The sequence below is a fragment of the Schistocerca nitens genome, chromosome 8 (assembly GCF_023898315.1).
Source record: "Schistocerca nitens isolate TAMUIC-IGC-003100 chromosome 8, iqSchNite1.1, whole genome shotgun sequence".
Lineage (NCBI taxonomy): Eukaryota > Metazoa > Arthropoda > Insecta > Orthoptera > Acrididae > Schistocerca > Schistocerca nitens.
The window spans coordinates 449,531,852-449,548,056 of record NC_064621.1 but is presented as its reverse complement, the minus strand read 5'-3'; the positions used below and the strand labels follow the sequence as shown (position 1 = coordinate 449,548,056).

The window sequence follows — 16,205 nt, the reverse complement described above, 5'->3', positions numbered from 1 at the left end:
TTGAACAGTAAGGGTGAGAGAACTGATCCTTGAGGCAATCCGTTGTTCAGCTTCCTCTCCTTACTTATGTTGCTTCCAGTGATTACCTGAAACTTCCGATCACTTAGCATGCTGTTAATCAGTCGAGCCATTGTTCTGCAGGGTATGATGCGGAGAAATTTGTAGATAAGGCCTTCCCTCCACACAGTGTCGAAGGCGGCAGTTAGATCAACAAATGCCACAGATGTTTTCTGCTTCATTTGGTATCCTGACTCTATGAAGGATGTGAGAGACAATACTTGGCCGCAGCAGCTACGCCCTGGTCTGAAGCCTGCCTGATCAACTACAGAAATCGAAGTGGACTGTAAGCTAAACTGTGCGGCTGGTCCCGGCGGAGGTTCGGGTCCTCCCTCGGGCATGGGTGTGTGTATGTGTTTGTCCTTAGGATAATTTAGGTTAAGTAGTGTGTAAGCTTAGGGACTGATGACCTTAGCAGTTTAGTCCCATAAGATTTCACACACATTTCAACATTTTTTGTAAGCTAAATTTGATGGACATCCTGATGAATAGAAATTGAGTCTGAAAACTGTTCACAACGTATACCGCAAGAAGACTCTCATAGTACGAGTATTGCATGTACACGCTCAAAGTTGTATCATCCAGGGCAGAGAAGTGGTGTATTAAAGTATGCTGCCAGATTCGGAAAATCTCAAACGTAGACACCTGAAGGCGGAGTTGAACTGAGAGGCGAATCCAACGGTCACTATGAAGCAAAATCTCAGTGCTATACATCGAGACTATGGAGAAAAAGGAACTATGTGTTGTCACTACATTTGAACCATACATTGGAGCATTGTCGGTCAAAATAGGACAAATCCTGCGAAGCTGCAATATACAGGGTCCTCAAACAAATGTGTCGAATACTTTCAGAGGTGGTAGTACTCATAAAAACAGGAATAATAAGTCCAATATACATGAGTTCGGAAATGCATACTTTCTGCTATATACATGTGCTTACAGGAGGCGTTCAACGTGGCGTACATTCATGAAAATGCACCCTTCTCTCCTCCGGCGTAAGGAATAACGCAGTCTCTGAGGTATACCCGGTTGTTGCCGTACCTGCTGGCACGCATTGAAGACGCGACCCTGTAGTGTACGCACATCGTTGATTGGCGTGTTGTAGACACCAGAGTCTACAGGATTGAGGTCTGGGGCACGAGCAGGCCAAGGTGTTCGGCCTTCGACCAATCCGGTGATCCTGAAATGTCTGTATCAGGTGTGGGGAAAGTGCACTGGCGCGTCATCATGCATGAACCACATTTGTATTCGTTGCTGCAATGGCACAGACTCCGGCAAAGTAGGCCATACATCAAAGAGAAAGTCCAGGTTATGCGCCTCAGTTAACCTTTGTGGTAGCACGTATAGCCATATTAATCTACCACCAAGTGCGCCTGCTCGTACGTTGATTGAGAATTGGTGTTGATGCCCTCTTTCCTGAATTACTTGGGGATTTACTTCTATCGCTAAATAAAATATGGATGTGGAGAGTGGATCTGCGGTACACTTCTGCAACAACCATTGACAGAACCGCCGTCTGCCGTAATGATCATCTGTAGATGAAATACGTCCCCGCCTCCTCCTCCCCCCCCCCCCCCCCCCAGATAAGAGAGTGAGACCCACCTTCTGCTGCTGCTAATCGTCGCACATTGGACCTAGGGATTTGTTCCACCGAATGTAGCACCCGTTCCTCCACGTCAGTCGAGCGGACTGTGCAGGGGGTCCTTCCACTGTCGGTCTTCCGAGTTTCAAGGGTACCAGCGTCCCTCAGACGCTGGACAAATCTGCCGAACAGCTTCGCAGAGGGCACTCTGAGCTATGGATATTTTTTCAGCACGGTAGACATGGGCTCACAAGTTACGTCCATTTACTAAACTATAGCAAAATACAATCCGCCATTTCACTTGTCTAGTAGTAGGCTTCCACTGCTAACAAGTGGTGGAACAGAGAAAATGTAAATGTGCTACACCATTTGTACGTAAAAACAGCACAGTACCAGTAAACACGTAAGTGAATTCGCGTTTGGGAGATGGTAAAACACCACGATACGTACCTTATTCTACAGTACTGTAGAATAAGGCACACAAATACGAGGAAGACTAAAGTAGCATGCAATATGTCTTGAACCACACAACTGACTGTAGCCCACCTAGTGGCAGGTAGAGTACTGTGAGTAAGACTTCATAATACCCTTGCGACACGTTTCATGGGCGGCCAATGCAACAACTGTGCTAATATCTGTGACCAAGAGTCACCCAGCCCTTAATTTAAACATGTACTTATTTCGGAAGGTATATGTTTCCGAACCCATGTTTACTGAACTTATTATTCTTGTTTCGATGAATTATACCACCTCTCTTAGTCACTTATTTAAACACCCTGGATGCCCCACAAAGACGAGAGAATTGGTGGAAGTGGCAGAGAAGATCTTGTACCTGGATAGGACGAAATCTATCACATCCACCGTCAATGTGGCAAAACGTACATCGAAGACGCCATACTCCCTGTTGTAGACTGCTGCCGGGAATATCAGCGTCATGGTCGTCTAATGCACACACCACGAAGTCAGCGATGGGAGATCATTGCCTCTCACAAGGGAACCTCCCTATCGCACCCCCCTCAGATTTAGTTATAAGTTGGCACAGTGGATAGGCCTTGAAAAACTGAACACATATCAATCGAGAAAACAGGAAGAAGTTGTGTGGAACTATGAAAAAAATAAGCAAAATATACGCAAGATATACAACATCAAGGACAGTATAAGCTCAGGAGCGCCGTGGTCCCGTGGTTAGCGTGAACTGCTGTGGAACGAGAGGTGCTTGGTTCAAGTCTTCCCTCGAGTGAAAAGTTTAACTTTTTATTTTCGCAAAGTCATGATCTGTCCGTTCGTTCATTGACATCTCTGTTCACTGTAATATGTTTAGTGTCTGTGTTTTGCGACCACACCGCAAAACCGTGCGATTAGTAGATGAAAGGACGTGCCTCTCCAGCGGGAACCGAAAACATTTCATCCCAAGGTCATAGGTCAACCGATCCCTTCACAGGAAAACACGTCTCATATATTCTACACGGCATGTGCGTCACATAACAGGAATATGTTGTCCACCCATCTAACTTGTACACTTGGCGAATGGGTAAAGAGATTCTTCTACCTTGCCCGATTTAGGTTTTCTTGTGGATGTGATAATCACTCCCAGAAAACTGATGAGAACAGAAGAGTTTGTCACATAAACTGCAACAAATGAATTGTCTGAAAATAAAAAATTGAACTCTTCACTCGAGGGAAGACTTGAACCAAGGACCTCTCGTTCCACAACTGCTCACACTAAACACGGGACCACGGCGCTCCTAAGCTTATACTGTCCTTGATGTCATATATCTTTCGCATGGACTACTCAGTTTCTATATTTTGCTATTTTTGCTTAGTTCCACACAACTTCTTCCTGTTTTCTCGATTGATCTGTGTTCAGTCTTTCAAGGCCTATCCACTGTGCCAATTTATAACTAAATCTGAGGGGGGTGCGGTGGGGAGGTTCCCTTGTCAGAAGGGAATAGCTTTAAGTACGACCGTAGTAGTAGTGGCTCCTACATGACATGACTGGTACTGCATTTCAAAGGATTTAGCTGAGATATGAAACAAGAATCAGGTATTGAACCGCGATGCTCGGCACAACTCAGCATTTCGTCCAGTCGTAACAAAGAACGAGGCTTTCAGCGAACATAGGAAATTGATTACTAGGACTGATGGAGCAGCTGCTGCGACGATGCCGGCGTACGCCGAAGGGAGCAAACCGCGGACGGAATTCCGAACGCTGCAGCAACTGACACACTGGTAGTGCTCCACGTACATACTATAGATTCTGCATACCACAAAACAGGGCAGCTTCGTGACTTAACAATTACTTTATGCTGACGACACGCTCCTGCTTTTTGTTCGTTAATCCTGTCACTCTTTTTCCACGGTATTTCCGTTTGTAATAGAACCGGCCGCAGTGGCCGAGCGGTTCTAGGCGCTACAGTCTGCAACCGCGTGACCGCTACAGTCGCAGGTTCGAATCCTGCCTCGGGCATTGAAGCGTGTGATGTCCTTAGGTTAGTTAGGTTTAAGTAATTCTAAGTTCTAGGCGACTGATGACCTCAGTAGTTAAGTCCCATAGTGCTCAGAGCCATTTGAACCATTTTTTGTAATAGAAGCTGCAAGTACGTACATTACACTGGAGTTGGTCACAAAGCCAAGTCCAAAAGAACAGGCACCACACACATTTCAACGCACACTGAGGTGAAGAAAGTCATGGGACAGCGATATGACCTATAAAAATAGCCATATTGTAGCGTACACAATGTATGGCAGTTGCAACTAGGCGCATGGGACAGTCCCATTCGGAAATCGTTAGGGAATTCAATATTTCGAGACGCACAATTTCAAGATAGCAAGTGTCAGGCATTACCTATCACCACAGATAAAACAGTGGCCGACGGGCTTCACTTAACGATCGAGAGCAGCAGCGTTTGCCGAGTGCTGTCAGTGGTAACAGACAAGCAACGCTGCGTGAAATAAACGCAGAAATCAATGTGCGACGTACGGCGAACGTAACCTTTAGGACAGTGCGACCAAATATGGACGCCTTGGAAACAGAATACAATAGCAGTTTGTCAGCAGTAGTGAAAGAGGGAGTTTTATTTAACGAAGACATTCAGACATAAGTAAATGATCCTTTACCTTCTACAGATCTATGTGTTTCATGTGATAGCACATGGATGAAAAGGGTTATAAGTGGTGGCACAAGAAAAGTTTTAGATCTGCAGGTGATGTCCACATATTGCTCTATTTGAGCACAGAGGAAGACTTAGAAAATAATGAAGAAGAAAGAGTGTCAAATAAAACACACAATAATTTTCAGCAAGAATTATGATGGTTCTAGTGGTGGCACGGAGCCAGCAGGAATGAAATTAATAATTCATCGGAGCGAAATGAGGCGTGGAGTTAGACATGTGAAATATCTTGCTGATGGAGATTCTAGTGCTTTCAAATCTGTTGCAGAAAGCAAGCCATATGGAAATGGGTGCAACACTGAAAAGCTAGAATCTGTGTGGCATTTTCAGAAGAGGATGGACGGGAGACTTCTGTAAATGAAAGGAGAACAAAAAGGTGTAAAGCTCAAAATGGAAAGCCACTGGGTGGGCCACAACGCCTCACTGACAGAGAGATCCACAAGCTGCAAATATACTATGGCAAAACAATATGGCAAAATACTGGAGATTTGAAGGCAATGCAGAAGGCTGTGTGGGCAATATTTTTCACAAGTTGTCATCTAATGAGAAGGCAGTACATGAATTGTGTGATATATTCTGGTGCAAATATAAGTGGGCGAAAGCAGAAAACAAAACCTATTCATATAAACACAATATTTCTGACGCAGTCTTAAACACCAAAAGCCAACATTCCAGTTTCTAGCTCATCCTCATTCGTTAAAGAAATGTACCCGTGACGGAACAAAAAATCTGAAAGAGAGCTTCAGCTATCACATTTGGAAGAGATGCCCAAAGACAACATTAAGCTCATCTACTGTTGTTAAAATTGCCACATATGATGTATGTCTGATGTTTAATGATGGTAATATTGGAAGAATAAGGTCCTTTACTGGACTAGGATTTGTTGCAGGTTGCTTCACCGAGAAGCTATCGAAGAAGATAGATACTTCGGGTGTTGCACGTTCTGAACTGTCTGTGAAGGATATAGCCAAAAGGGCACGCCAGAAACATCAGATTAAAAGGAAATAAGTACAAGAGGAGCAAAAAGACCAAATGTATGGCTGTGGTCAACATTAACGTACTATTTTTTGCTATAAATCCTTATAAAATCTTTTGTGTGCATTTCACTGAACTTTCATTTTGCAGTGTATAAAGAACAGAAGAATGCTGAAGGTTAGATGGGTGGATCACATAACTAAGGAGGTGGTACTGAATAGAATTGGGGAGGAGTTTGTGGCAAAACTTGACTAGAAGAAGGGATCGGTTGGTAGGACATGTTCTAAGGCATCAAGGGATCACCAATTTAGTATTGGAGGGCAGCGTGGAGGGTAAAAATCGTAGAGGGAGACCAAGAGATGAATACACTACGCAGTTTCAGAAGGATGTAGGTTGCAGTAGGTACTGGGAGATGAAGAAGCTTGCACACGACAGAGTAACATGGAGAGCTGCATCAAACCAGTCTCAGGACAACAACGAGGAACATTTTCCCCTGAACCACTGGAGGTAGAAAAGTGATATTTTCTGAAGCTTTTTTCACAGTATAACACCACTTCCTGTGGTAAAAATTTTTTGTGGGTGTATTTCTGTCAAAATTCTTTACTTTTCTGTGAAATTGAAATTGCTTTGTTTCATATGGATCATTTTTTAAAACAAATTGTAAGAGCTCTGAGACCGATATTAAAAAACTGTTCCACACATTTTCTTATCTGATTACTAAGAGTTACCTACCACAATATGAAGTTTGTAAGTAAAGTAATTTTGTGAAAATGTTCCATGTGTGATAGCATGTGTTGCGAAAATTTCCAACAATGCCATGATCAAATCTTCGGAGAAAAAAATTGAAAAAATTCCAGATTGTAGCCCATAACATAATTACTTACGGGGTAAATTTGGTTCTATTGTCTTTTAAATACCAAAAACTGTGTTGCATTATGTAAACACGTCCATTTTCTCCTACGTTCCCCCTTAATGGAGTAGGCAGCAGACGACTAACGCGACTGCCTTTGCTAACAGCACGGCGTCGCCTGCAGTGCCTCTCTTGGGCTCGTGACCCTGCAGATGGCCATATGGTCAATAATCCCTTGCACGCGCGGAATTCCTGAACGTCTGGTGCTGTGCTTGCTGTTGTGTCAAAGTGGTTCGGTGGGTTTCTGTTGATCAGGCTGAGTATTTGTTTACAATACCGCCGGGCTATAAATGTGGAGCACCCAGACATGATCGAATGTCCGTGTAACAGCGTACACGTGCACACCACTGGCAGGAGTATAAATGATAGTGTTGCAGTTCTCTGTGACAGTAGAACGACCACCAGAACATTTCTGTGTTGTTAGTGTTTAGTAAGACTTTTATCCATTGTGGATGTGGAGCACTGCGACTGTGGTGTGAACAGGTTTTCAGAAATTACTGCAACCAGTCGCCTTTTATGTAGATGTATTTTATTTAACCATGACCGGTTTCGAGCTGCCTAGCAACTCATCATCAGATGGTGTATACATTTAGTGCTTTTTTTGTACCCATTGTGTGGGTGGTTGAGTATCTGTGGAAATAAATCTTTTTGCAGGTATATATATCTCTTTTAGGACGTATTTTTGAAATCCTGTATTCGTATCTGTGGCTAAGTGTGTTCAGCGATGTTTACGAAAAACGAGATATATGTTTCCAACAGTGCCTCATAAAAGTAATATACATCTAGTGAAAGTTTTAACTTGTGAAATTGTGAAAAACAAGACACAATGGTTTCAAAAATACGTCCTAAAAGAGATATATATACCTGCAAAAAGATTTATTTCCACAGATACTCAACCACCCTCACAATGGGTACAAAAAAGCACTAAATGTATACACCATCTGATGATGAGTTGCTAGGCAGCTCGAAACCGGTCATGGTTAAATAAAATACATCTACATAAAAGGCGACTGGTTGCAGTAATTTCTGAAAACCTGTTAGTGTTTAGTGTTGTTAACAGCCGTATGATATACAAGGGACGTTAACGGCATCGTGTGCAGAGACTGTTTTGAAGGTAATGGGGATACGGAATAGCAGTATGAGACGGCAGCAGAAAGAGTTTTATACCGGTCTCATTTTCAGAATCCATTTGGTGAAATCGTACAATAACTCAATTTTTGGGGCTGTCTGACGTGACAGTGGTCCAGTCATTTTCTGCAGGGAAACATGAGGGCAGGCTTACTTGTCAAGATTCCGGTCGACCACTTATGAACTTTAGAAAGGAGGATCGAAATCCTGTGTACCAAACACATCGTAACCCCTTCACATTTGCACCTTCGACCCAAGAACAAGTAATGGACTCTATGCAACATTCTGTGTCATCCCACGCCATTGGTCGCAGACTAGCAGCAGCCACATTAAGGCACTATCGCGCCGTGCATGGACTGCAGTTAACACCACAACACAAACGGCTGCGTTTGGGGTGATGCTGTGACTGGGAAACATGGTTCCTCGTGGATGGCATCACATTGTGTTCGGTGAAAAATCACGGTTCTGCACTACCCTGATCTTCGATTTCGGCGCATATGGCTGCAACGTGGTAAGAGGTTCCATTCATCGAATGTTTTGGAGATGCACAACGGTCTCCAGGCGTCTTGGTGTGGTGAACCATCGGGTATGGTTTCAGGTAATTGCTAATAATGCTTCATGGAACGTCATTCTGCAACGTTACGTCACGAACATTGTGCCTTCTCATTTGATACCTCTCACGTGACATTGCCTTGGTCTAATTTTTCGAAACGAGAATGCTCGTCAACACGTGTTATGTTTCTCAATGTATTGTCTGCTTCTGCTGACGTACTGCTGTGGCCAGTGAGATCCCCGATAGAACACGTTTGGCGTCAGCTCACACGTCAAATCCGTCCCGGTGCCAGTATTCGGAATAACAAGAATCAGTTACACCACCTGTGGACCAGCTTGGCTAAGGAGAGGACACAACAGCGTTACGACAACCTTCCCAAATGAATCAGTGAGCGTATCAATCAATGCCAGAGGATATGCAACGTCATACTGACAAGGGGATCATACTCCAAACATCTCAGTAAATTTGACTCGATATTGCAGTCATTAAAATAACTTCACATACCGTCTCAGTGCTTAGAGCCGTTTCGTTTCTTCGTCTTCTTCACTTTGCACTCTTCACTCTTTTGTCAGGTAGAACATTTGCCAAACCGCTGCGACGGTCCGACACATGGTCCTGTGCTCCAGAGGGCCTAGTTCACAGAACGTGTCACACACTTCACTCTGGATCAAGCGTATGCCAGCCAGTTTTTATTGGTCGGTAACGTTGTGTAAACAGCCTTGTACCCAGTGCTTCCGTCTTCGGTTCTACCAGTGGTGTTTCAGAAACTTCGACTCAGAAGTGTTCCTGAGTATGTCGCTCCTGAGAGCCCCGTATAGGTTCGTTTCAGATTTGCGTCTTGGATTGAGGGCGCTTTCTGTTTTGTAGCTCTTCTACACGTAGTCTCTACGCCTGTAACCGAATGTAGATGGAATATTTGTGCGGCTTACTGGATCTGTAGCGTAGTATCGTCTGTATCTGTCTACGAAAGCTGCTATTTATTTTTATTTTGAAAATTCTGTGTTTCAGCAGAGCAGCGCACTTTCACATAATGTCGATCATGCGGAGGCGTTATCCTTCTGGTTTTAGAGTACATGCGGTGTGTACAACATAAAATACGTATCTACGCCATAGTAGTCAGAAGATCGCTTGTGTTACAACTCGTCCCAATTCTTTTGGAAGATTTATAAATTGTTCAAATGGTTCTGAGCACTGTGGGACTTAACAACTATGGTCATCAGTCCCCCTAGAACTTAGAACTACTTAAACCTAACTAACCTAAGGACATCACAGAAGACCCAGTCATCACGAGGCAGAGAAAATCCCTGATCCCGCCGGGAATCGAACCCGGGAACCCGGGCGTGGGAAGCGAGAACGCTACCGCACGACCACGAGCTGCGGACTTAAAAATTGTCCAAGTAGCAAAATTTTGACAGCAAAAATACATTTATTAGTTTTACCATTTGTATCAATGTCGGATTTCTTGTTACGATTGCGTTAGTTGGTGCTCTGTTCCAATATAATTTTATCCATGAGTTCGATATAGGCTTGTACGTGAGTACGAAGATTTAATGCCTCTCTCTTTTTTTACGTATCTAAACATCGGGCGAGAGGGATGTGGAGTGAGAACATAAGCGACTCCAGGGTTTCGACATGTCATGTTAACCAGCGCACCTGATGATTGCTTCAGTATCCAACACCAAAATATTGCACCAAGTTGACACTAGCAACTTGCAGTACACGCCACAATTGTTGTTACTTCGACTGAAACACGGTACTGATTTGATAGTGCTACCTTATTTACGTACTCATACTTCATTCAAGATCTGTTTTCATTTTGTACGTAAAACATACAATACTAATTTTGTGAAAGGCAACATTATCCATAGTACACTGTACACTCACGTACATTATTCGTTGTGCGATTGGGCAACTTAAAACACTAAGACGTTTACAAGTACCTATGAAAAAATACACAAAGATGGACGAGTACTACATTAATTACATACACCGAGGAAAACCATTAAACATAACTACATTTATGTTTAAATTCTGCAGAAACAGTCTTTCTTACTTATACATAAGAATTATATAATGTTTATTACTTATTGGGAATACAATCTAAAATTCATTCCATTTGTGAACCCATACGTGAAATAATCTATCTATATCACAATCTAAGAGCGAAAACATCGGCCTAGAAGCAAACACCCACGTCTTTTTATGTATGAACCTTGCGAGACTTCTCTACAATCAGCTGTTCTAATTTAGATGACCGTCGACAATGTACGTCTTTACATATTACATGCTTTGTTGGTATGCCAGCAAGTCAAATTGACCTTATGTAGGAAAGCAGATTTTATGGAATATATGTTACAACCACAAAATAAATTAATTAAACATTTGTTACAACGTCAAAATGGTATACTTGAAGATATGCCTTATAGGTATCAGACTACGTTGAATGCTGTCACATTGTATGTCTAAAACGCAATATATCCAACCTCAGTTTAGGAGCAGATAAGCTCCTTAATATCACTACCCGCATTTCGTTTATAAATAAGTCTGTCATTTCTCAGTTACATGTCTCACACCCATCCCTATAAATAATGAATGTGCATTACCTTAGTTTCAATTACAGACTCTTTCTACAATCCTATTGCAGTGAGGAATAGCAGAAATGTGTAAGTGCTGAGCAGGCGTTACATACATTTTCTGCATTTCATTGAACCGATGAATTTCTGTACTAGGGATATAAGAATTGCATTGTAGAAAAACAGGGTGAAAGAATGCACCCCTTTCTGGTAGCTATTTTATTATAAATATTTCGTCCTTGCCACGCTATGTCGTTCTTATAACCATTTCGTACTGGCTGTCACTTAAATTACGTACTTGGATTTGTGTCTGCAATATGTTTAAATATTATTTTATAACCCATGTCTTTCACGTATACCATTGTGATTGTGTAACACACGCTTCATTAATCGATTTGATGTTACATATGCTTCCTGAGAACTGGTTTTGTACATAAGGTCAATTTTCTCTTATTGCCACGCCACAAATAATATAGTACACAAAGATGTACGTCATTGATTATCATCCAAATTAGAACAGCATCAGTCTGTGTGTGGGAGTCTTGTGGTTGACATATGACGTGGTTGTATTTTTGTAGTAAGATGTTTTCGTTCTTAGTCATTAACGTAGATTAATTGCTCCACATATGGATTCGCACATGGTATGACTTTTCGACTGTATTCCACAACAAATTTGACACATCACATAATATTTATATATAAGTGAGAATTACTGGTTCTATAAAATTTAAGCACAATTGTTGTCATGTTTAATTGTTTTCCATGATGTATATATTTAATGTAATACTCGCCAATGTTCATGAATTCTTTACTAGGTTCTTGAAAACGACTTACTGTCGACATTGGCCAATCGCACAATGAATAAAGTATATGATTGTGCAGTCTACTAGATATAGTGCTTTCTTATACAAAATTGCTGGAGGCCGTGGACCTTCTTACGAAAAAATATCATTAGAATATTTATGCCGTGAATAATTAATTTAGTGATTTTTTTTCTACTTGTTCATGCGAACAGATCTGGAGACGAATATGTAAATATGTTCGTACTTTTAATTTCTTCTTTTGTTATGTTTGTTAAAATTACAAGGTTAAGAAGTTAAGGACATGTATGTGGTGAATTACAGGGGGTCGGCTTCGTAGATTAATGCAGTCGCAGCTAGTGTGATGCAAAGAAGCGAGTATAGCCAATAGGGGTTAGACTTGTTACGTGTAGGTGCCAGACGTGGCTGCTGGTAAATCCCAGAAAGTTAGAGCACTAATAAATACGGTAAACGAACGACGTATGTCGCAGTTAACACGTAGGGAAACTTCTTTACGGCCCTGGAGTGACAATGCTAGGAGACAGTGCAAGATAGAATTTTTTTCTTTGTAGTGAGTGAGTAACATTTCGGCCACGTACGGATTGCACAGGAAGAGAAACAGTCATTATTAGGGGCCTCTAAAAATACTGAACTAAATTACACGCATGGCTGTCTGAAACTACGCCAATAACTGATGCTAGTTTACAAATAGGAATAGCCGACGGTTTTCGAAGGGAGAGAAGGCGTCAAATCTGATCCGTAGGCAGATTTATAAACAGCAGAGCTGAACAGAAATTGTGCAAGTACATAAAGAAAGTAGCCTCGGAACAGCGTCAAATGTTTTTTTTCTGAATGCTGACAAAACTGGAAGACTTAGTTCCGAATAAGGAATATGGAAGCTTCCCTCATACTGACTCGTGAGTACAGTCGACAATGTGGGGTACGTCTCAGTAATGGGCTAGTTTATTGTCAAGTATAATACAATGAAAGATTCACTGATGCGAAAACCACCGTGTTAATTCCGGCAGCCTTGTACCATTTACCTAATAAGCTGCAGCGGTATTCAGTTTTATCAGCGTGTTAAATTTTAAGTTTCACTTAACTGCGGGTTTCGCAGGCCCTTATTTGGACCGTACTTGATTGTCTACTGTGAAGTTTACCTTTTCATGGCGTTCCCATGGAAGCCGTGTATTATGAGTTTCCGTGGATTTTAATGCGAAATACAGTTTTCCTAAGTCGATATTTAAAAGACAGTACACAAAGTTAACTGGAGGATACAGGGCCCTGCCAGTATACAGAGAGCATAAAAAAAATCGATTTTGCAACGCCACATTTTCCACATGAATAAAGATAGATGCTTGGGTAAATTAAAGCTTACCATTGTGCTACGAAGGTTTTGTTTACAATAGATACAACAGACCTTGGGCTAATGCCCATATACCTAAAATCACAAGGAATGTAAATAATGGCCGTAGAAATCGGCGTGTTTTTTTTGTTTTTTTGTTTTTTTTTTTCAGCTCCGTTAGGATAAAATCCTCATTACATTTTCCCGAGTGTTTAATTTACCCTCCACCAGATACACAACAAACATTCACACGTTAGTGAAACTAGTCAGATATATTTCTGAGCGTGTCTAGATTTATTGTATTTACTGATTTTGCTAATCAGTGGTTTAGGACACCCAGAGTTGTAGTATGGGGAAGCAAATGGAAGGGAAACCTGCTGACTGAAATTTCGCGAAAAGATTTCGAAGCATCTAAAAACGCCTTTGATTTAATGATTGTCATCCCAGCCCCCTTATCATATCCGCGTCTTTCTGTTCCCTATTTCGCGGTGATACCACATGAGCTACCCTTGATGCCCTCCATTAATCCTATCTCTTAAGGATCCCATACAGCACAGTGCTACCTTAGCAGAGTATGAACAAGTGTAGTGGAGGCAGTATCTTTAGCATACCTGTTGCATCTTCTAAGCGTTGTACCAACAACGATGTTATCTATGTTATCGTTCCAGTTTAAGATTTTCCAAAGTGTTTAGTCGAATTGAGACCTTTTAAATTTGTGTGATTTATTGTGTAACCGCAATTTAACGGGTTTCGAACTCCTGTGGATGACCTTATACGTTTCCCTATCGAGAGACAATTTCCACTTTTCGCGCCATTCAGATATCGTGTCTAAGCCATTTTGAAAAAAAGTTTTGTTTATCTGATGTCTTTACTAGACGGTAAATGACAGCATCACATGAAACAATCTAAGAGAACTGCTGAGATTGTCTGCTAAATCGTTTATGTAGATGAGGGACAGTAGAGGACCTATACACTTGCTTGGGGAACATCGGATATCAATTCTGTTTAACTCAATGATTTTCCACCAATTACTACGCACTGTGACATTTCAGACAGGGACTCAAGAATCCACTCCCACAACTGTAGCTTACAACACAGGCACGCAATTCGGTTTAGGGTCTCTTGTTAGGAAAGGTGTCAAAGTATTGGATCAGCATACTGTGAAAGGAATCTTACTGGTATGCTATCGAGACTGGAAGACTTGCTTTAAGCTGTTACAGTACACTGTGGATAACTGTTTGTTAAGTTACTCATTCTGTCAGTTGTTGTCTATCCGAATTCTGAAATATTTCTTTTTTCTTCTCACCAGAAAAATGCCCAACTATCGGTTCACACAGGGGTTAGTACTCTGTAGGCACAAAACTCGTCTGAAAGCGCTCTGCCTCTAGACCGAGCAGTCGGGTTGATCTTTGGGTTTTCCCTTTGATACACAAAAAGTGCCTCGAAACTACTCGTTCCAACGCCAAATGGTTTAGAGTGTAGAAGCTGCAGTGCAGTGCACAGATAACGTCATGCAGTTGTAAATGAATTACACCTATTGAAACGCAGAAGCAAAACGCTTTTCCTTGCAGTGTTTTTAGCCCAGTCACATAAAGCAAATTAGGGGAAAAAATCTGTGTAGCCGTAAACTTTTGTACAGTGATTGATGGTGTGTAATGAATAACATACTAAAAGTCTTGGGGATGTCAGGCGGTAAAGGTCAGTTTCTTGTGTTCTTCTTGATCGTCTCGGAAACCATGGCTTTTCCCTGAAATGCTTCCTAGTACGAAATTAAACTACACTCAGTTTTCGACAAAAAATGTGTTATTTATTTTGTTTCAAGGACTTTTAGTTTCTGCGTTTCAGGGCCTATAAAAAGAGCAGATAATTAAAATGTGTTTTAATGGTATAAAATGAATGTATATTGTTAAATGACGTGATTTAAAAACGAATATCATATGTTCGTAACATGTCGAAGTTCCGTAGATCCATATTAAGGGACGCATAGTGTTACAAGCGTCTAACACGATGAAAAAACGGGGGGGGGGGGTTTGGAGGCTATGAGCGTCACAGAAAATAGGTTGACGGATAGACGTCACGCACTTCTCTCCTTCAAATGTCTGCAAAAAGATGAGTGAGTAGGAAATTTCCCATTCTCTCTGCCGCACTACGTCCCAAAAGACAACTATAGGATATTTATATTTCACAAAGCTATACCGAACCTTACGCAGCTCGCATTATAAATCAGTGGAATGCAATGGAAGACGCGCCTGTATAGTTCATTTTTCACAAAGTACTTTAACTCTACATGGAATATGCTCTTGTTTATATAGTGATTCTTATTTTATTAAGTATTTATTTTCAGTTATTAAATGAGTTATTATGTAAAAGAGCTGAACAGCCGGAGCTGTCTACCGTTTATTACACTGAACAACCTGCCCCAATGGGACATGCTGTCAATACGTATACGTCAATGCCGATTTCATTGTCTCCACTATCAGCGGCTGGAATGCTTTTCACAGCTTCAGGGTATCAAATGTATCGCCCCGGCCTCCGCTCTCTCAACATCTGAAGAGGCTCACAGCCTTACGTTGGTTCCATCTGTAACGGAAGTAGGTCACCTACTAGACACTATAGAACTTGAGATAATTCAAGACAAATCAAGTAATGTATTAAGCAGATTAGTGTTCTAGATTTAAACATGATCAGTTTCCATCATATATTTTGGCTTCGCCTTGCAAGGTGCCTTGTGCGTGAGTGGTAAGTGGCTGTATCCTGTGCAGCCCACTCTATAAGTGACAGCATTTCCTGAATGGAAGAGATTTACGGAGTCTACTAGTATCACAATAAATGATGAGAGAAGCGAAACAACTTTCTGGTCATTCATTAATTCACCACCAAATGACTACAACAAGGTTGCAAGGCTTCACAGTATGCTGTCAACGGCAGACAGCTGCAAGATACCACCTTTACTAATTCAATACCTTTCAACCGACACTAAATCACTGACGTCACACTTACGAACTAAGCCCTTCTCAGCCGTTGTTCACAGGAACATACGTTACATAAAAGTTCACTCAACTACACCAAATAAGTAATCAATAAACTGAAAATAGCTCCACTACATAAACAT

The 16,205-nt window shown here is 41.6% G+C and overlaps 1 protein-coding gene across 1 annotated transcript in view; it reads right to left on the bottom strand.

Moving 5' to 3' along the window:
* The window catches only part of LOC126198745 (myrosinase 1-like), a 92,586-nt gene that overhangs the window by 14,750 nt on the left and 61,631 nt on the right, over nucleotides 1-16,205 (bottom strand). The gene's annotated exons all lie outside the window — the stretch shown is intronic.